The sequence below is a fragment of the Amia ocellicauda genome, chromosome 3 (assembly GCF_036373705.1).
Source record: "Amia ocellicauda isolate fAmiCal2 chromosome 3, fAmiCal2.hap1, whole genome shotgun sequence".
Taxonomy (NCBI): domain Eukaryota; kingdom Metazoa; phylum Chordata; class Actinopteri; order Amiiformes; family Amiidae; genus Amia; species Amia ocellicauda.
Window position 1 is genome coordinate 32,089,371 of NC_089852.1, and position 21,530 is coordinate 32,110,900.

A 21,530-nucleotide genomic window follows, 5' to 3' on the forward strand; every position below is an offset into this window, starting at 1 on the left:
GGAGCATTGGGTGGGAATCTGTAAGAATCAAATAATTCACCAATTACTATTATTTTAGGCAATTGGCCCAGAAAAGAATGTTCCTGGTTGCACACATGACTTCATCTGGCCAGACTGAACACCTTCATCTAAACCCGATCTACAGGGTATTTTGCATTAGCCACCTGCAGCGCATGGGCATGACTGAACCTGACAGCGGGAGCCACCCTAACCCTCTTCACAAACAGAGCTGCTGAGAGAATCGTGAGTTTAAAATCTTCAGCGTTGCTCATGAGACAGAACGCTTCTCTGTTATGGGTGAGTTTAATTTTTATATTAACTCAGTTCAGCATTTATTTGTCTTGAAAAAACAGGTCTGCATGAATACATGCCAAAAATTCCAGTTTTAGGCTTCCTGCTGTATAAGCCGCCCTATTTCTGAACCCTAGGTTAGCCCCATTCAGCGTGGTTACTAAGTCAGATAGATCACTGTGTTGTTTAGATCTAAATAGTCTTAGTAGTCCATTCTGGTGATGCAGAATTCCAGTGGTGTGTTATCAGAGAGTGCTGTGAGTGATGGTACCTCAACATAGAAGCTCTTCTCAATGCTGGTCTGTGCGGGGGCCAGCTGAAAAAGTTCAAGTTCAGATTTGGTGCACTCCTCAGAGCTGCAGTGAATGAAAGCCATGTTTAAAATATATCCCCACGACTCCTCTTCTTACCGGCACCGTTTCATTTATGATTGTGTTTTTTCCGAACAGCCCTTCTTTTAACAGGTGCCGGGGGACCTGTGAGCCCTAGTGGTGACGCTCTTTTCCTATTAACACCTCTCCTTATATACATTAGTCCCGAACCCTCTTGTTTCGGAGCATTTATTCTGTTGGTCACGGCACTTGTAACCTGACCGACCACATCTTTAGCTATGTTTGTGGCGGCCAATCTGATGTGTGATTTGACAATTTCTAATCCGCGTCTCAGAAAAGGCATAGCTTTTCTGGATAATACTCTAAATATACCAGCCACCCCCGCACCGTAATGTACCGGCATCCCGGTGAAACCGGGGAGTCCATTACAAGCTTGATACTTGTAGTAGTTCCTGTACATGTACAGGTTCCCATAGTTTTTAACAATAACCATGATTTAAAAGTGGTTGTATCTAACAGGTCGGAAATGCAGCTTCACTATTACCTTTCCATATGCGAATGTGACATGTAATTGATCCATGCTCAGAGGGACATAGTGGGGCTTGTCATACAACAGCCTCACAAACTTGCCTTCTTCCCCTTTTTAGGGGCAGAAGTGGGGCATAAGTGTCTCCCACTAGTTGGTGTTCAATTATATCGGTATATACATACATGTGGTTAAACCCCACAGTGATATCCACAGGATGCAGCGATTCCCCCCACCCCCCCCCACCTCAGGAACGAATCCCAAGACATGTGCAAGTTGACCCCTGGTAAAAAACAATAAAGTAAAATCACCAGAATCACCAAAAAGCCTCACGCTTCTACTAATATAATTGTATTGAAAGTATAACTTGGACGATGTGGAGACTGCTTTGATAGCATTATTCATGGCTGTTAACAATACGTCAATATTTGTATAGTAGCCATGTGATATTTCATAATACCAGTTTGTATCGTTGTCTCAGAAAGCAAGTCAAAGCTCTGGTTCCTGTCAAACATATTGATGGTCATGGGGTAGTGCATCTCCACAATTCCTACCTCCCATTTACCCGATAGATCAATGGATTTGGCTAGATGATCTGTGAAGTTGGAGCTCTTGTTGTTAGGAAATAGCTCCTCTGAGGCGTTACTGGTTAAAGTCAGGTATAATCCATTTTCACTCATCTTTTGAGCCTCTCACAACCCCGGTTCTATGTCTTTCACCTCTGAAGCTTTGATCCAACTACCAGTGTTACGACCCGGCACTTGTGCATTCTGGACGGTGTTGTTGTTTTCTTGTTGGTGCTGTGTTTCTCCCTCTGTCTCTCTCAGGTCTTGGCTCCTCCCTATTCAATCATCCTTGGTCTGTTTGTTTTTCAAGCTGCCGAGAAGGAGATCAAGATTTGACAACTTGAGTTGAAGGCTGAGGAGGTAGCCTTGACTCCGGCTGTGCGATCCTCCTCAGGTGTGTCAGTGTCACCTGTTCAGCCATCCAAAACCTTTGATGTTAGCAGGAATATTGCCTTGGTTCCTCCTTTCAGACACACTGAAGTGGTTTCCTATTTTTGTGTGTTTGAGCATGTTGCAGCTTCTCTTCATTGGCCCAGGGATGTTTGGCCCATCCTGTTACAATGCAAATTAGTGGGTAAGGCTCAAGAGGTTATTTCGGCCCTTTCTCTTGAAGACAGTTTATATTATGATATGGTAAAGGCCACAGTACTGCGGGCATATGAGCTGGTGCCTGAAGCTTACCGGCAGAAGTTCAGGCACCACAAGAAATCCACAAATAGGACTTACGTGGAGTTTGCTCGGGAGAAGGAGACTTTATTTGACAGGTGGTGCACCGTGAGTAAGGCTACTGATTGTATTACAATTCGGGAGTTAATTTTGATGGAAGAATTTAGGAATTGTCTCCCCGAACGCTTGGTAGTTTATCAAAATGAGCAGAAAGTGGCTTCACTGTCGGAGGCCGCCATGTTTGTGGATGAGTTCATCTTAACCCATAAAATGGTATATTCAGCGCTACATACCGAGAATAGGAGTGGAGTGATTAATCCTACTTCACATCCTGGTCGTTCTCTGGTGGTGACTCAAAGCTTGAAAGAGGAGTGGTCCTGCTTTTATTGCCATAGGGTAGGACACTTGATCGCTGATTGTCTTACACTGAAACGAAAACAGCCCCCACCTCTGAGCACTAAACAAACTAAAGGGCTTGGCTTGGTTAACATGGTGAATCAACGTGTAGTGAAAGCACATTATAGCCCTGGTTGTGTTCAGGTTTCCCTCGATCCCACATATGAGCCTTTCATATTTCAGGGTTTAATTTCATTGACCGGTGTCTCAGAAGAGCAACAACGCATCAAGATTTTGTGAGACACTGGTGCTGCACAGTCTCTGATTCTCTCTGTTGCATTGCATTGGTCTGATCAGTCCTACTGTGGTGCGAGTGTATTTGTACAGGGCATAGAAATGGGTCGTGTGCCAGTTCCCCTTCACCAAGTCCACATAGTCTCCGATTTAGTAGTAGGTGTGCAGCCTCGGCTCCCAGTCAATGGTGTGTCCATGATTTTGGGAAATTACATAGCAGGTGGCTGAATAATGCCGGTATTGGAGGTATTGGATACTCCTGATGGGCATTTTTGTTCAGATGCCCTAGCCGTGGATTTTCCTGAAGCGTTCCCCGCTTGCGTGGTTACGCATGCTCAGTCTCGCCGATGGGGGAGTGAGAGTGGTTTAGCCGACATGATGCTCACCCCAGTGTTCACCGGTGATTGTGTCCAATCTCCCCCTCCTGTGCCTTCTGTGTGTCCCAACACAGGGAGTGTGAGTGTGGCTGATAGTACTTGCAAGGTAAAGTTGCCAGCTACTCGCGAGAATCTTATAGCCACTCAGACAAATGATGGTAGCCTTGCCAAATGTTTTTCCCTTGTCACTAATCAGAAAGATGCTAATACTGAGAAAGTAGCTTACTTTCTGGAAAGTGGACTTTTGATGCATAAGTGGATTCCCCGTGCTGGTACCGACACTGACTGGAGTACTGTATTTCAGATTGTTGTCCCTACTGCATTTCGTCAACAGGTTTTGTCCCTGGCTCATGATGTTCCATGGTCCGGTCATTTAGGTGTCACTAAAACATATGACCGTCTTCTATGACATTTCTTTTGGCCGGGCATGAAAGCGGATGTGGTTCAGTATTGCCGTACTTGCCATGTTGGTCAGATAACGGGAAAATCAAACCAAGTCATTCCTCCGGCTCTTCTTTATCCTATTCCCATTATGGGAGAGCCATTTGAGCGAGTGATAATTGATTGTGTTGGCCCCTTACCTAGGACTAAGTCGGTAATAAGTTTTTATTAACAATTATGTGCGCTGCTACATAATTTGTATAAAATTACTGCAAAAACTGCCATAAAAGCGTTAAGTAAATACTTTTCTACTTTTGGTTTTCTGAAAGTAGCCCAGACCGATCAGGGTAATAATTTTATCTCAAAGTTGTTTGAGAGTGTGTTAAAGTCTTTGTCTGAGGTACATAAGATTTCCAGTGCTTATCACCCCGTAAGCCAGACTGCTTTGGAAAGGTGGCACCAGACCTTGAAGTCCATGCTACGAAAATACTGCATGGAAACTGAGAAAGAATGGGATGAGGGGGTTCCATTAGTGGTGTTTGCTGTACATGAGACAGTACAAGAGTCCCTTCGGTTCAGCCCTGCAGAACTAGTTTTTGGACACACATTTCGCAGCCCCTTAAAAGTTCTGAAGGATCAGATTCTAGCGACTGAGTCCGGCTCCAGAAGTGTGTTGGAGTATGTGAGTCAGTTCAGAAAGCGACTACATCACGCATGCGCTCTAGCCAAGGCAGCTCTATAACTCACATGACAATGAAACGTCACTTTGATGTAAAGGCTATTCCACACTCCTTCCAGCCAGGTGACAAAGTCTTAGTTTTGTTGCCCATCTCAGGTTCCTCTCTGTCTGCATGATTCTCGGGTCCCTACTCAACTGAAAAGAAACTGAAGTGAAACTGACTATGTTGTGCAAACTCCAGATAGGAACCGACAGTCTTGTGTCTGTCACATCAAAATGTTAAAGCAATATCATGCTAGAGATGTTTCCCTTATGGACTCTACAGATAGGATTGTAGGGCCCGCTGTCTCTTCTGTTGCCTCTGCTGCTTTAATTTTATGCTCTAACACTGCAAATGATGTTGACGAAGATGGCATGGTGCTGCGTAATGCAACCCAGCAGTGTGCTTGTTTATGCAACACTGAGATGCTGTTGTCTCTCCCATGTAATCACCATTTAGATGGTGAACAAGCCGCTGACATTGTGACTTTGGTAAATGATTTCCCTTATCTTTTTAGTGATGTTCCTACCCGCACCGCACGACTGTCCTGGAGCATGATGTGGACATTGGAGGTGCGGCTCCCGTAAAGCAGCATGTATATCGCGTCAACGTGATAAAAAGGTCTGCTATGAAACAAGAGGGTTCTTATTTACTTGAAAATGGTTTAGCCATGCCTAGTGCTAGTCCATGGAGTTCTCTGTGCATATTGATCCCTAAGCCTGATGGTACATTTAGGTTCTGTACTGACTATAGGAAGGTAAACGCTGTCATGGTGCCTGACTCTCTTCCTTTGCCCTGGTTAGATGATTGTATTGACACCATCGGTTCGGCTAAATTTGTCAGTAAGCTGGACTTGCTAAAAGGCTATTGGCAAGTTCCACTAACACCGTGTGCTTTGGAGATATCTGCATTTATCACCCCTGACCACTTCCTGCAGTATTCTGTTATGGTGTTTAGAATGCGTAATGCTAGTGCCACCTTCCAGCGCCTGGTAAACATTGTACTAGCAGAGGTTTCAAATTGTACAGCCTATTTAGATGATTTAGTGGTTTATTCTGCCACTTGGTCTGACCTTTTAAATTAATTGAAAACAGTTTTTGATTGTTTGGCTAAGGCTTCCTTGACCTTTAACCTAGCCAAGTTTGAGTTTGGTAAAGCGACGGTCACTTATCTAGGTAAGCAGGTTGGTCGGGGTCAAGTTCGTCCTCTTACCACTAAGGTCTCTGTTATTACAGCTTTTCCTCCACCCACCACTCGGTGTGAGCTGCACAGGTTTTTATTGATGGCTGGATATTACCGCTGTTTCTGCAGGAACTTTTCTTCCATGGTTGCCCCTCTGACTAATTTACTTAGCCCGTCTGTCTCTTTTTGTTGGTCACCTGAATATCAGTGGGCTTTTGAAGCAGGTTATGTTGCGTTTTCCCCCTGACACTTTCTACCCCTAGATCCTAGACCAAAAAGGGGGGGAGCTTGTACCACTCAGCCATTTGACTAAAACTTGTTTATTTCTGCAACGACCTCTGAAGTCTAATTTTTTCTGTATATGATAGACTCTGTCAACAGTTGGATTTATCTTTTATAACTCTGCTGTGTAAAACTGTTATTTTATGTCATCACCAGCATATTTTAGTTTGTAAACAGGTCTTACCCAAGGCACACATTCAACAGGCCAACAGGGTGTGGTAGTGGTGACCTGTTGTCAAGATGACCTTGTTCCTTATCAAGATGGCTGACTGGGGAGGAGAGGTTCCAGTTCAAAGTGCAACAAGGGGTAAGGCGGGACTTCCGGTCCATGGGCACCTGGAAGCGGGACTTCCAGGCTGTCACTTTGTGGGAACGTCATATTGCTACTACTTACACAAGTGTATACGAGATATATAGTAAACGATATATGAGGTCTTACATCCTAGATTGTAAAAGCCGATAAGTGCAGACAAGATGTTAGGTCACAGTCAAGAGCCAAGGGAAAGGGAGCATAGTGGAATCAAAATAAACAATACAGGGTTGGGAGCGTTACTTTTAAAAAGTATTCCGTTACAGAATACTGATTTCCTTGTTTTGAAAATAATCTGTAACCTAATCCAATACATTACTCCAAGTCAGTAACGTAATCAGAATACTTTTACATTACTTTTGGAATACTTTTTTTCTGTATTAAAAAACAAAAGCATTTGAGTTGAAGTGAAACAAAATGTACTACACATCCTAATATGGATGACGGATTGAAATTTTGGAAAATCTACAAAAATCTTCTTCTCCAAAACCGCAGATGGGACAGATGTGAAACTTGGTGTGTGAAGTTATGTTATGCCCTATATTCAGATTTGTTCAAGAGAAGTCGATAAGTCACATGGTTTAGCAGCCATATTGGATTGGCCAAAAATCTTCAAAGATCTTCTTCTCCGAAACGGTTGGTCCGATTGATACGAAATTTTGCACACATGATCTTGGCTAGCTCCTCTATCAGATTTGTTCAAGGTTGATTGAAGAAACAAGATGGCCACCATGAGCAAATCAATTTGCAGAGATGGTGAAGTTCCAAATAAATGCATATGCTGCAGTATGGAACTATGTTAGAATATATTGGAATGTATTGATCTCATAAGCAATATAGTGGTCACTGGTCATTATTATTATTATTATTATTATTATACTCTTTTTGTCTAATCTTCCACCAGAATATGTTCAAATGTCTATAACATTTGAACCGCTGGTTAAAAACACACCAAACTTGGCATGGATGTAGGAGTCTATGGTATGGTCACTTGCGGCATAATGTGACACGGTTTGGTAGCCATCTTGTTTGTAGTCCAAACAAAAAATGACAATTTTCAAACATTGTTTTATCAGGAATGATAAATCTTGCATTACTGTGTGTAGCAGCATATACCACAAAGAGCACTGAGGAAAAAACACAAAGCGGCCATCTTGGGCATGTACATCGTAACAACAAAACACTATCAGTCACTTGCAACAGTATTAGAGTGGAAACTATTGTTTTAAACACACAGACACTTCTGCATGGAAATACAAATAGTGTAAACTGAGATGTGTTTGTAGTGAGGGTTGTTTCAGCTGTAGAGAAACCGTGAAGGAAAGCCAGCGAGAAACCGAAAGTGAAAGTAAAAAATATTCTTAAATGTGATTCTCAACACACAGTAATGCAAGGTATTAAAGTAAATACATGAAAATAAACAGTGTTACAACAGCAATGACGTTGCTGAATCTGTAGTGGTGGGTTATTGCTTTCAATTGAAAGTCATTTCAAACTGAGATCACAACGAGTGCATGACTTCCTGTTTATATGTTAACGATGCAACACGGGGGAACACGACTTCGTCCTCTTCTCTCTCAGTGAAATCGTAACTTATGGTGACATGTATACACTCACCTAAAGGATTATTAGGAACACCTGTTCAATTTCTCATTAATGCAATTATCTAACCAACCAATCACATGGCAGTTGCTTCAATGCATTTAGGGGTGTGGTGCTGGTCAAGACAATCTCCTGAACTCCAAACTGAAAGAAAGGTGATTTAAGCAATTTTGAGCGTGGCATGGTTGTTGGTGTCAGACGGGCCGGTCTGAGTATTTCACAATCTGCTCAGTTACTGGGATTTTCACGCACAACCATTTCTAGGGTTTACAAAGAATGGTGTGAAAAGGGGAAAACATCCAGTATGCGGCAGTTCTGTGGGCGAAAATGCCTTGTTGATGCTAGAGGTCAGAGGAGAATGGGCCGACTGATTCAAGCTGATAGAAGAGCAACTTTGACTGAAATAACCACTCGTTACAACAGAGGTATGCAGCAAAGCATTTGTGAAGCCACAACACGTACAACCTTGAGGCGGATGGGCTACAACAGCTGAAGACCCCACCGGGTACCACTCATCTCCACTACAAATAGGAAAAAGAGGCTACAATTTGCACAAGCTCACCAAAATTGGACAGTTGAAGACTGGAAAAATGTTGCCTGGTCTGATGAGTCTCGATTTCTGTTGAGACATTCAGATGGTAGAGTCAGAATTTGGCGTAAACAGAATGAGAACATGGATCCATCATGCCTTGTTACCACTGTGCAGGCTGCTGGTGGTGGTGTAATGGTGTGGGGGATGTTTTCTTGCCACACTTTAGGCCCCTTAGTGCCAATTGGGCATCGTTTAAATGCCACGGCCTACCTGAGCATTGTTTCTGACCATGTCCATCCATTTATGACCACCATGTACCCATCCTCTGATGGCTACTTCCAGCAGGATAATGCACCATGTCACAAAGGTCGAATAATTTCAAATTGGTTTCTTGAACATGACAATGAGTTCACTGTACTAAACTGACCCCCACAGTCACCAGATCTCAACCCAATAGAGCATCTTTGGGATGTGGTGGAACGGTAGCTTCGTGCCCTTGATGTGCATCCCACAAATCTCCATCAACTGCAAGATGCTATCCTATCAATATGGGCCAACATTTCTAAAGAATGCTTTCAGCGCCTTGTTGAATCAATGCAACGTAGAATTAAGGCAGTTCTGAAGGAGAAAGGGGGTCAAACACAGTATTAGTATGGTGTTCCTAATAATCCTTTAGGTGAGTGTATACTGAACTGTGCAGAATCGCTGGCTCTATTCAATAGAGTTGAAAGGGTGAACATAAGACGTGTACTGTCCCAGCAAACATGCCCACATGGGCCCAGCAATGGCCCAACATGGGCAAAGATATTGGCCCATAGCTGGCAGCCATTTTGGGACCCATGTAAATTTGCACATTGGCGCCATTCTGGCCCCAAGTCACTGGCCCAGTGTGGGCTTCTGTTATTGTAGCCCATGTTGGGCCACTGTGGGTCTCATGTGGGCACTACTTAATTTGAATTGCAATAATGTCAAAACATATATGTGTTTATATATAATTGACAATATAATTGTATGTGTATTTCAAGTATAGAGTAATGTGATTTATAACCATTTTACTATAATCCATATATACTTTAAAGGAGTAAGAATACAGTACAGGCTAGTACCTGTACTTCAAGCATACATTTAAAGGTACAGGTACTTGTTAATTGTTAACATTAACAAATTGTTGTTAGTCCATTTATAGTACACTTACATTAAATTATGTTAATAATAACAGTTTACTTCTGAAATAATAATTTCAAATTCATCTAGTCTACTTGCAATCTAAGAACATAAGTATTTTGCATATCTAGTAGTATATAGTATACTTTAAGTTCTCTAAAAATGCAGTTAATTTACAACAAAGGTCTCAGACAGGAGACTGTAGGTGTTAAAGGCTTCCGCCCATATTTATTTACATAGAAACTGAACAAAAATACACAAAAAAGAGTCTCAAGGGCTGAAGAAAACACAAAAAAGAACAGACTGGACTTCACTGCTCTTTATTCCTTAGACTCTCTCTTTTCCTCCCTTTCATCAAAGCACTGTATACAAATTGTAATAAGAATAACAATAATAATAATAATAATAATAATAATAATAATAATAAGAAGAAGAAGAAGAAGAAGAAGAAGAAGAAGAAGAAGAAGAAGAAGAAGAAGAATAGAATTATAACAATCATACTTTTTTACCATATATTATACAATTAAACATATATGGGAACATTTAACAACACAAATTACATTTAAAATAGAATTTTACTCCCCAAAGTTGTAACAATCTGAATTATTAATAATACATAAAAAATCTAACATTTTGTGAAAAGTGTAAGTCACCCTGAAAAGGGTGTGTGCTAAACAAACAAGAATAATAAATAAAAATAACATAGGCCCAGACCAAATAAAAACTTTGACCCATTAGCTCACCCACTCAGAAATTACAAACTCCCCTACAAACCATGGGTTCTCTCTGACAAGCAAAAAAGGTAACCATCATTAGCAGGCTTTGTATGTGGGTGAAGGTTTTTACTTGATTTTGTTATTGCTCCTGCTGCTCCTGCTGTTTTCTCATTGCTTGCAACAGGCGCTTCCGCCTGCCTGATCTCGTGCATTTCTCAGCCATAGCATGGCTGCCATCTCAATTTCAGAGTGATGTGCTGTTTTAGTCAATGGATTACGGTGTACAGCATCTAAAATATCAAATCAATAAAAAAAATGTAATTCGGTCATCTGCCATAATGTTGCTCTCACAGAAGCTGGTGGACACAAACATATTAGAGACTTGTTTTTAGAATGAATTAATACTAAATTATTAAATTAAAAAATCAGACTTGTCAAGTTTACTGATCTGGAAAAGCATGCTATCTCACACTTTCACGTATTTGTAAGCTTAATTCATGCATTTTGAATAAATATGTAAAGATGTAAAATACAGTAGACTGCAGACTTGTATAACTTCAACCAAAAATACAGTGGAATTCCCCAAACCCAACACCATATCACCCCTCTTGTTATCAAGTACTTCAATACTTCTATGTTTATTTCATAATATTCTTAACATAACATTTATTTAACATATCATGCAGGTTTACTAAATATGAATATTAAAATCAAATGTTTTAACTAATGTTAAGGTTCTGCACAGGCAAAGTTGCTCACCAGCAATCACTTTTCAAAGTTTGAGGTCATAAAATTATCTTTTGATACCAAGTCCCTTCCAATTGAATTTGGTTGCTAATTCATTACCAATTAAGGCCGCCATAATTCTGCGGACGGCAGTAGGAAAATCCACCCCACCAATTACTCCAAGGAAGGCAGTCTGACAAAATCAAAAAGAAGAATAGTTGGGGTTAAGTTAAGAGCAAGAATGACCTGTTGCTATAAGCATTCTTGCAAAACTGCAAGTGCTGTGATGTGTTAGTCCTTATATAGTTATTTTTATTATTATTATTTTGGACCCAATTTGGAAAACCTGGTCTCCTTGTCCCCAGCCCAAGTCTGCAGGCACTTGGTCAGCCACAATTGAACCCGAGTTGCAGAGCAAACCGTATAGTCCTGATATACACCCAAAAAATATTCACTGTTTGCACTAAAGCAGAAATTAACTATGGCTTTAAACTTAAGACAGCAATGCTACTTACATGTTCTCCCATAAAGAACATGTTTTTTGATAAGTGTAGATTTATCCCTAATAGTGGTAGGTATAGTATAGTTAACATTTTGCAATGCTAAGTGTGAATGCATTTACATTTAACTGTTATGTTTTTGTTAGCCATATATAATTAGTTTTTTTTAAGTTATTGCTCTTTTTTTATTTGTAGGATTTTTCTACTGGTATATCAAATAACTTTTATCTGCTATCACTCTTTTTATAATGAATATTACCATTTGATCCTTGTAGCTCTTTTCTTCTAAAAGTTGTTCAAGGCTGTCCACATGTTCAAATGTCTTCAGTGGCAAGGAGACATCATCTGGCAGTGCCACCTCAGAACCACTGTTGAACTGCTTTGCTATATTTGCCACCATCCTCTTCAAAATAGCCAGCTCACATTTGATCTCTTCTATGGAGGTCACAAGGTGATGGTCCCTTGCTGCAAAATTCAAAAGGTATTAGCTATCTAATAGTTTTCACTTATGATTGAGTATTGCTCCTAACAAAAACTGTTGAGATAGCAGGCTGTTTGATGTCATCAAATTCAAAAAGCAGTGACAAGATTATTTAATACTGATTTTTTTTTAATCTAAAAAATTGTTTAGTACATTGACCCCAAAGTGCAAAACACAACTGCAAGTTGGAAAACCCAATAACATTAACTCAAAAGGGTACAAACATAAGAAAGCATCTCTGATTAGAGGAAAAACAACCTGTCAATCACTGCTGCAATCAACTTTAGAGTTCTAATTTCTAATTTGTAATTATGCTTTTGAATTTGTTGTGGTGTTTTCAAATTTGCAGTTCTGTATTGCACTTCAGGGTCATCGTAAATAAGGTTAACAGCTTGTTACATTTTACTTTACTAAAGAAAAACTTGAAAATCAAATAAATTGGTAAACTTAAAAAACTTCCAGTTTTTGATTTTGTTCACTTCACATTCTGTTTAAATATGTTGATATGTCCTCAGCCTCATTATGTATTTATTATAATAGTGAACACAGGAGTAATTCTGGACCTGTTTAAGCTGTTTCTGCTACATCATAGTCCATTCTGAAAACTACTGTAAAGAAATATAAATGTTGAAACCTAACTTTTATGGTTGACAAACTGATTTTATATAACGAGAAGTCAAAGAGCTACATAAAACATACCAGTCACTTGCTCAAGTGATGTTCTTCTGGGTGACCTTGGACTCAATGGTGGTGGTGGCTGAATAAGTGGTGGTGATCCACGTGGCAATGACCATGTCCGAGTTGGTGTTGGTGGTGTTGGTGGACATGGTGTCAGTGTTGGTTGTGGTGATAGTGTTGTTGATGGTGAAGGTGGTGGTGGTGGTCGTAGAACAGGAACTGAGTTATTTTTTCTTCCTACCGGTGCACCTTCCTCACTGTCTGAGGATTCGCAATCATATCTTTTATTACGTCTATAAAAAAATAAAAAACAAATAATTATACAACTGTTACTTTCATTATATTACAAGTTCCTATTATGTAAAAAAAAAATTGTCAACCAGACTTATAAGTTGTAAAAATGGTAAATGGGTAATTTCTAAAGCACTGTGACAAGCGTTATTAATGGTTTAATCTACATTTAGCATTGACAAAAAATAATACACCATTCTCTTTAGCAACTGTAAAGTACACTGCAATAAATGCAATAAATTGCACAACTATGTATATTACTTTCTAGATCGTTTATTCCGCTGCAGATCTGACTCCACCTCTGCTTTGGCGGCTTTTCTTCTGGACTTCTCGTAGTCTGCTGCAAGACAAATAATAAGGCATTACCGGATGTAGACACCTAAGTGCGTTTCCTATGGAACTCTATGAAAGTGTCTTTACGCAGACCTATGATTTTAAAACGAGCAGTCCTATATTTGTATGGAAGGATTAGGGGTTTTAAAACGGTTATCTGTTTTGCTGTGGGGAACTAAAAGTTGAACTTTTTTGCCTCACAGACACTCTTGTTCATATGAATCTCTTTGTCCTGTTCAAAGTAATACACTTGCTGCTATACAAATCAACAAAACTAAACAGATAATTTGTGTCAGCTCGGTGAAAAACCTACATAATTAAAGAAGCTTTCTTTCCACTTGGAGAGGGCAGCACTGTGATAAACTGTTAGTCGAGCAAGATATTTTGCAAATCCTTGTGAATAATATGAACTTAACAAATTAACAACAACAAAACCAACAAAAAAAATCTACAGTTTATTTTGTTCTATTTGTGAAGATACACGGATCAAGCAACTTGCTATAATAAAGGGGATTTGGACGCCATGTATTGTTATCCATGTTATTGTCATCACCAGTTTCAATTTCAATGTAACAAGTGAGAAATGTTATGCATCTTGTTTATGCAATTAACACATTATTGACTTCTTACCTTGATATCTATCAGTTTGTAAAAGTTTAAAGGTTTGACACGTGAGGATTTCCTGAACGCACACTCTGTTGAAGAGCACCACATAGCACGCCACGGGTTAGAACTAGTTTATTCAGTTTGTGCGATTTGTTTTTTTTTAGGCTATAAACACGCTGTATGTTGTTATTTTGGTATTATATTAAGTCTTTCATTGTTAAGGTCACAGAACCAGCTAGGATGCACAGGAACTATTTGTAATGTACGTGGATGTATATTAAATTGAGATAGGATAACTTATTACTGCAAATACAAACCATCAATAACGTTTTTGGTTATACTATTTCTGTGCTGCCATTTTGCTTATTATGCTTTCATAAAAATATGTAATTATTAAATCGTATTTATTATAATTATTACAATTTGTATTTTCTACTCGCATGTCAAGCATAATTGTAATTGTTATAATTGTTGCACACATTTCAAAAATAACATCTTACTTTTTTTTAATTTTAAGTTTAGTCCTTTGAAGCAGACAGTACATTGTCCCGTGGTAGGCACATCTTGTAATGTACTTTCATATTTGTTCCATTTTCTTTCTTTGGAAGTGAACAATTGCCTGTACTGCCACGAGTTAAATCCCTGCTCACACACAATGTTGCCACAGCGGCCACAGTTTTAGAGCTGTGTGTTACTGGCTGGGATGCTGACTATATAGCAGCTCCATTCTGATGCTTTTTGTAGAATGGCGCCTGAAGACTCTGTATAGGAAAGTTGAAGAAAGTGTTTTGTGATAATTATATAATGTTTTATATTAATACTAGCAATAGAAATAGCTTGTATTCAGACTGAGCAAATTAGCTTTAGCAGGCTAAGAAAAAGGTCAACAAGGTTAATTTGTTAGAAATTCCTGTTAGTAATAAAAGATCACACAGTGCCGAAATAGCCTACAGCTGTTTGTTGAAAATCTGTTTGTGGACTTAATCATTTCTCCAGATAGGCAGGAACTGTATATGTTAATGATTGATTGACAGTTGTTAAATGACGACCATGGGATCACATCTTCCTGGTGCACATCAAAGACAGACATCTGGTTTTTGGATCCAACAACTCTCCATGGGAAGACAGATCTTAAACAGACTCTGACATTTTGATTGGATGAATGGCCACAATATTCTACGTCATCTTCCTATAAAGCTTCACTCATGTTTGTAAACACTAAGTTCTCACTGAAGGAATTCCTTGACGTAGTGCTTCCAAGCTGGATTGTAAATAAAATTCTATTAGCTCAACATCTTTTCCAATTATTTCCAAGACGGGTTCTACAGCGCTGAATCAGCCGCTCTTTGGCTAGAGACCATAAATAAAAACAATGTTGCAAAAATACTACACGCAGACCCCTTCAGATTCCCTTACACTTGTACACTTTAATGTAAATTATGTATAAGTAATCATTAATCTCTTACTCATTTAAAAAAGTATCGGTAATCAGAGTACTCGTCTGACAGGAGTAACATAACGGAAATACAAGTATCAAAATTCTGTAATCTGATTATAGAACACCGCTACTTGTATTCTATTACTCCCCAACCCTGAAACAATATGAGTACTAGTAAAGCAAGGCAAGTAGAATGACAAAATATTGTATAAGTGCTATCTTACAGAATAGTATATGACTAAATTACAAGTACAGTCTGAAAAGATGTGTCTTGAGTAAGTGCTGGAAGGAGGTCAGGGACTCTGCTATTTTGACTTCAATGGGAAGGTCATTCCACCATTTAGGGGGCAGGGATGAGAAGGAGCGGCTCTGGAGGAAGGAGAGTGCAGAGGAGGCAGAGTTAGTCTTCTGGCACTGGAAGACTGCAGCAGTCTGGAAGGGATATATGGAGAAACGAGGGACTGAAGGTAGCTTGGTGCAGTGTGGTCGAAACAGCAGTAGGTGAGGGTCAATGTCTTGAACTGAATGCGTGCCGGTATCGGGAGCAGAGCAGTGGAGTAGCGTGTGCGAATCGGGAGAGAGAGAATACCAGACGAGCCGTAGAGTTCTGGATGAGCTGAAGCGGGCAAGTAGTAGTTGCAGGCAGGCTGGCCAGGAGGGAGTTGCAGTAGTCCAGGCGGGAGAGGACCAGTGACTGGACAAGCAGCTGAGTCGAGTAGTCAGTGAGGAAGGGACGGATCCGTCTTATGTTGCTCAGGAAGAATTTACAGGTGCGTGTCAGTTTGGTGATGTGCTGAGTGTAGGAGAGCGCAGGATCGATGGTGACTCCTAGATTTTTAGCGGTAGAGGAAGGAGAAAGTGTGGTGGATTCCAAGGGGATCTAGTGCAAGAACAGAACAGAGTGGGGTAACGACTATGCAGGAAAGCACAGAAACAGAGAAGATTAATTCAGGACTGAATAATGACTTAGTGCCGAAAAAAAAATGACATCCGTGGTTTGGCAATATTTTGGATACAGGAGAGAAGATGTGTTACAGACCCAGGTAATTTGCAAGACCTGTCAAACTATTGTTGTGACAAAACAGAGTAACACCACAAATATGTTCCAACACCTGAGACAGCGCCATAAAGAACTATACGAGCAACACAAGTTGACAAAGTCCCTCAACATGAACAAAAGCACATCCCAAATGCATTCCGGACCAGGTGAACAAAAATCGATAACACAGGCATTTCCGATCTGCACACCATACGAGAGGAGCTCAAAAGGGCATAAAGAAATAACTGACGCCATCACATATCATTTATGCAAAGACATGGTGCCCGCGTACATCGTCAGTAAAGCCGGCTTCCAAAAAATGCTAGACACTGGATAAGAGATACCAACTGCCATCGCAAAGTTATTTTTCACGAGTTGCCATCCCTGAAATGTATACCAAATGCAAGGCCGGTGTTGAATCTGAGCTAAAACAAGTGAAATACTATGCAACCACTTCAGATATGTGGTCAAGCAGAACTTCAGAGCCTTATATAAGTTTAACGGTGCACTTATCATTGATGATTTTGAAATTAAAAGTCAATGCTTGCAAACGGCATACTTTCCTGAAGACCACACTGGAGAAAATCTGTCTCAGGTTTTGAGAGATGCTTTGGTTTCCTGGGGACTTTGTGAGGAGCAGCAAGTGTCCCTTTGACTTTGACCCTCACCTACCGCTGTCTTGACCACACTGCACCAAGCTACCTTCAGTCACTCGTCTCTCCATACATCCCCTCCAGACCACTGCGCTCCTCCAGTGCCAGAAGGTTAACTCTGCCTCCTCTCCACTCTCCCTCCTCCAGAGCTGCTCCTTCTCATCCCTGGCCCCTAAGTGGTGGAACGACCTGCCCACTGAAGTCAAAACAGCAGAGTCCTTGACCTCATTCCAGCGCTTACTCAAGATGCATCTCTTCCGACAGCACTTGTAATATTAGTCCTCTTTCCCTGCTAGATAGCACTTCAGCTTATTATGCTCCTCGCGTTCTTGATTGTTTTCCTCCTTGCTCCCTTTCCCGTAGCCCTCGCCTGTAACCCTACATCTTGACAGCACTTAGATTTCACCGTCCAGGATGTAGGAAGTCTCTTAATGTACTTGTGTAAATTGTAAATTGGAATCTGTAAAATGTATTTTGAATTGTTATGTTTTAGCTAAGTTGAACTTGTAATGATTGATGCCTTGTACTTCTCTGTATTTTTGCACTTATGTTGTAAGTCGCCCTGGATAAGGGCATCTGCCAAGAAATAAAAATAATAATAATAATAATAATAAAGTGTCAATCACCACAGATAATGGATCAAACATAGTGAAGGCTGTCACTTTGAACAAATGGACAAGATTACAATGCTTTGGACACAGACTGCATCTTGCAATTGGTATTTTTTTTTTCTTATCTACATTTAAAAGTATATTAGGAATTTATAAGTGAATATTGTAGCAATCATTTATTTATTCCATTTTGTTCATTTCATTACAGTTTCCTTAAAAAATATTGCAAAATGAACCCATATAGTGTAAACAGTCTTTTCTCACGCCGAATTATTTATTTTGCGATTGTATATTATCCTGCTTATTACAATGCTACCTGTAATTGAATGGACATTGATATAGTGGACAATAGTGATTGAAGTAGGATAGATGACCTCAAATTTGCAGTAGTTAAGAAATAGACCGCCATGTGGTGCTATTGACCAATCAGAATAGAGTATTCTAGACAGCCCTGTAAAAATTGCCCTTAATAATCATGTTATTATTAATAAGAAACAGAACCAGGGTGAATTTTAAATATAAACATCAATTTCAAATGTATTTGCTGAAGTACTTTTTTGTTTTAGAACTTTGCAATTTTATCTTGTTTCAAGGTTTGAAGTAAGACCCTTGACACTTTTAATTTAAATGCACATTGTCTTATTTTTTAGAAAATGCAGTTAAGGATGAACCTCACATTTCCTGAGACACAGTCTTGTGCAAAAAGTTGGTGGGGCATTTTTCTCATAGTTGGAAGAAAAAGGTGGCATTAACTGAAGCCCAGGAAGAACTTCAGCTTCCAAAGCATGCACTCATAACAGAGTGTCCAACAAGGTGGGGCTCAAGAAAACAGATGATAGAAAGGGTTTTGGAACAACAGAGGGCACTGTCGCAGGTCCTTTCAGTTGACCATAAAACAAGACACCTGGTGCCACAATGGCAGGACATAGATGTCCTTGAATCTGTGAGCTCACTTCAGGAGTTCACAGATGCTCTGTCCGGCAAGGACTATATCAGTGTGTCATATCTGAAACCAATTCTTCATCTATTCAACACAAAGGTACTGGCTGTGGAGGATGAGGATTCTGACCTGACCAAGACAATAAAATCCAAGATACCTGACTACATCAATAAAAACTATGATGATGAAGATACACAAGAACTGATGGATATGGCATCATTCTTAGATCCAAGATTCAAGACAAGCTACATTGTTGTTGATAAACTTCCAAACATTAAGGCCAGGGTGATGTCTGATATGAAAGAGATTTCATACAAGGTGAGTTGTTGTTTGGGTAAGTTGAGTGGGACAGTCATGCCTTAATACTAGATAAACAGTGTAATATGTATTTTCTATCTGTTCTGTGCATTCTCATAGGATGCAATGAATGCTGAGAGCACTACAGGCAGGGAGAATGTAGACACAGATCTACCTGCATCAGCATAAAAAGCAAAGAAGTCTTTGGGAAGCTTCTTCAAGACTGTCTCAGCCATGCCAGCATCTCTGCAACTTGAAGAAGCAATTGCCTCGGAGGTGAACAGCTACCTGCTTACCTCCTCCATTGACAGTGAGGAAGATCCTCTGCTATGGTGGAAACTACATCAGATATAAGCTTCCCAAGATTGAGCGGGCTTGCACAAAAGTACCTGTGTATTTATGCTACAAGCTCACCATCAGAGAGGGTGTTTAGTACAGGAGGAAATGTGATGACATGTCAGCGTTCATGCTTGAAGCCAGAAATGGTTCACATGCTGGTTTTCTTAGCAAAAAACCTTTAAACCAGTAAAGCAGCTAGTTTCTGTCATTGTTCTAGTCTCTGTTTTTTGAGAGATTGTTCAGTCTGGGTTGTTATTTTGTTTTGGTGGTTTGATTACCTGTATTCTTATTTACACTCACCTAAAGGATTATTAGGAACACCATACTAATACTGTGTTTGACCCCCTTTCGCCTTCAGAACTGCCTTAATTCTACGTGGCATTGATTCAACAAGGTGCTGAAAGCATTCTTTAGAAATGTTGGCCCATATTGATAGGATAGCATCTTGCAGTTGATGGAGATTTGTGGGATGCACATCCAGGGCACGAAGCTCCCGTTCCACCACATCCCAAATATGCTCTATTGGGTTGAGATCTGGTGACTGTGGGGGCCAGTTTAGTACAGTGAACTCATTGTCATGTTCAAGAAACCAATTTGAAATGATTCGACCTTTGTGACATGGTGCTTTATCCTGCTGGAAGTAGCCATCAGAGGATGGGTACATGGTGGTCATAAAGGGATGGACATGGTCAGAAACAATACTCAGGTAGGCCGTGGCATTTAAACGATGCCCAGTTGGCACTAAGGGGCCTAAAGTGTGGCAAGAAAACATCCCCCACACCATTACACCACCACCAGCAGCCTGCACAGTGGTAACAAGGCATGATGGATCCATGTTCTCATTCTGTTTACGCCAAATTCTGACTCTACCATCTGAATGTCTCAACAGAAATCGAGACTCATCAGACCAGGCAACATTTTTCCAGTCTTCAACTGTCCAATTTTGGTGAGCTTGTGCAAATTGTAGCCTCTTTTTCCTATTTGTAGTGGAGATGAGTGGTACCCGGTGGGGTCTTCTGCTGTTGTAGCCCATCCGCCTCAAGGTTGTAAGTGTTGTGGCTTCACAAATGCTTTGCTGCATACCTCGGTTGTAACGAGTGGTTATTTCAGTCAAAGTTGCTCTTCTATCAGCTTGAATCAGTCGGCCCATTCTCCTCTGACCTCTAGCATCAACAAGGCATTTTCGCCCACAGGACTGCCGCATACTGGATGTTTTTCCCTTTTCACACCATTCTTTGTAAACCCTAGAAATGGTTGTGCGTGAAAATCCCAGTAACTGAGCAGATTGTGAAATACTCAGACCGGCCCGTCTGGCACCAACAACCATGCCACGCTCAAAATTGCTTAAATCACCTTTCTTTCCCACTCAGACATTCAGTTTGGAGTTCAGGAGATTGTCTTGACCAGGACCACACCCCTAAATGCATTGAAGCAACTGCCATGTGATTGGTTGGTTAGATAATTGCATTAATGAGAAATTGAACAGGTGTTCCTAATAATCCTTTAGGTGAGTGTATTTTGCCTTATGTCTGTTCGAGAGACATGATGTGACAGCTTTACTAAATGTTTATTTTGCCTTATGTCTGTTCTAGAGACATGATGTGACACCAAAATGCATTTATGAATGTAAAATGTGTGAGTAAGGAAATATTTTGCCAAAATCGCGATTAAAATCGAAATCGAAATATCTGTCAAAAAATCGTGATAGTACGTTTTTGTCCATATTGCACAGCCCTAGTTAGGATCGTTATATTTTCTTCCCTATTTTTGTTTAGATTAGGGTAGGGATTTTATAGTTATGGCCCAGGCCAGTAAAGACATTTTAAATCAGTTGTAGTTTATTAGTAATTGTCCTTCTAATGTATTGTGGTTGTCTTTTTATGGATCTGCTTTCTGCTTTCTGTGAAAATTATACATGAATTGAACGTGGTGTCCTGTTGGTGTGCCGAGATTCAAATGTCTTGTGCGGAGAGAGTGCGGAATGAGTTCTCGGACTCCGTACAAATCAGAGTGGCGTAGTCAGATTTTAAAATGAAGGTGTTTTTTCCCGTGCCACGGGTGCATTGGCACAGGAAAAAACACCTAAATCTATGGGAGGCACAGGCAGTGGCGGCTCTCCCCTTATACTCCAACCCAAATGGCTTCTTCCACCACACGTCAGGGATTGCCGTCTTCTAACCACGGGTTCACCGTCCTCGCCAGCCATTCTCCACCCGCACCAGGAATTGCCATCTTCTAGTCACGGGTGTGCCATCCACTATGCCAGGGAAAGCCGTCTTTGCCACCACCACCACACAATTTCAGCTCCTGTCTCATCCCAGC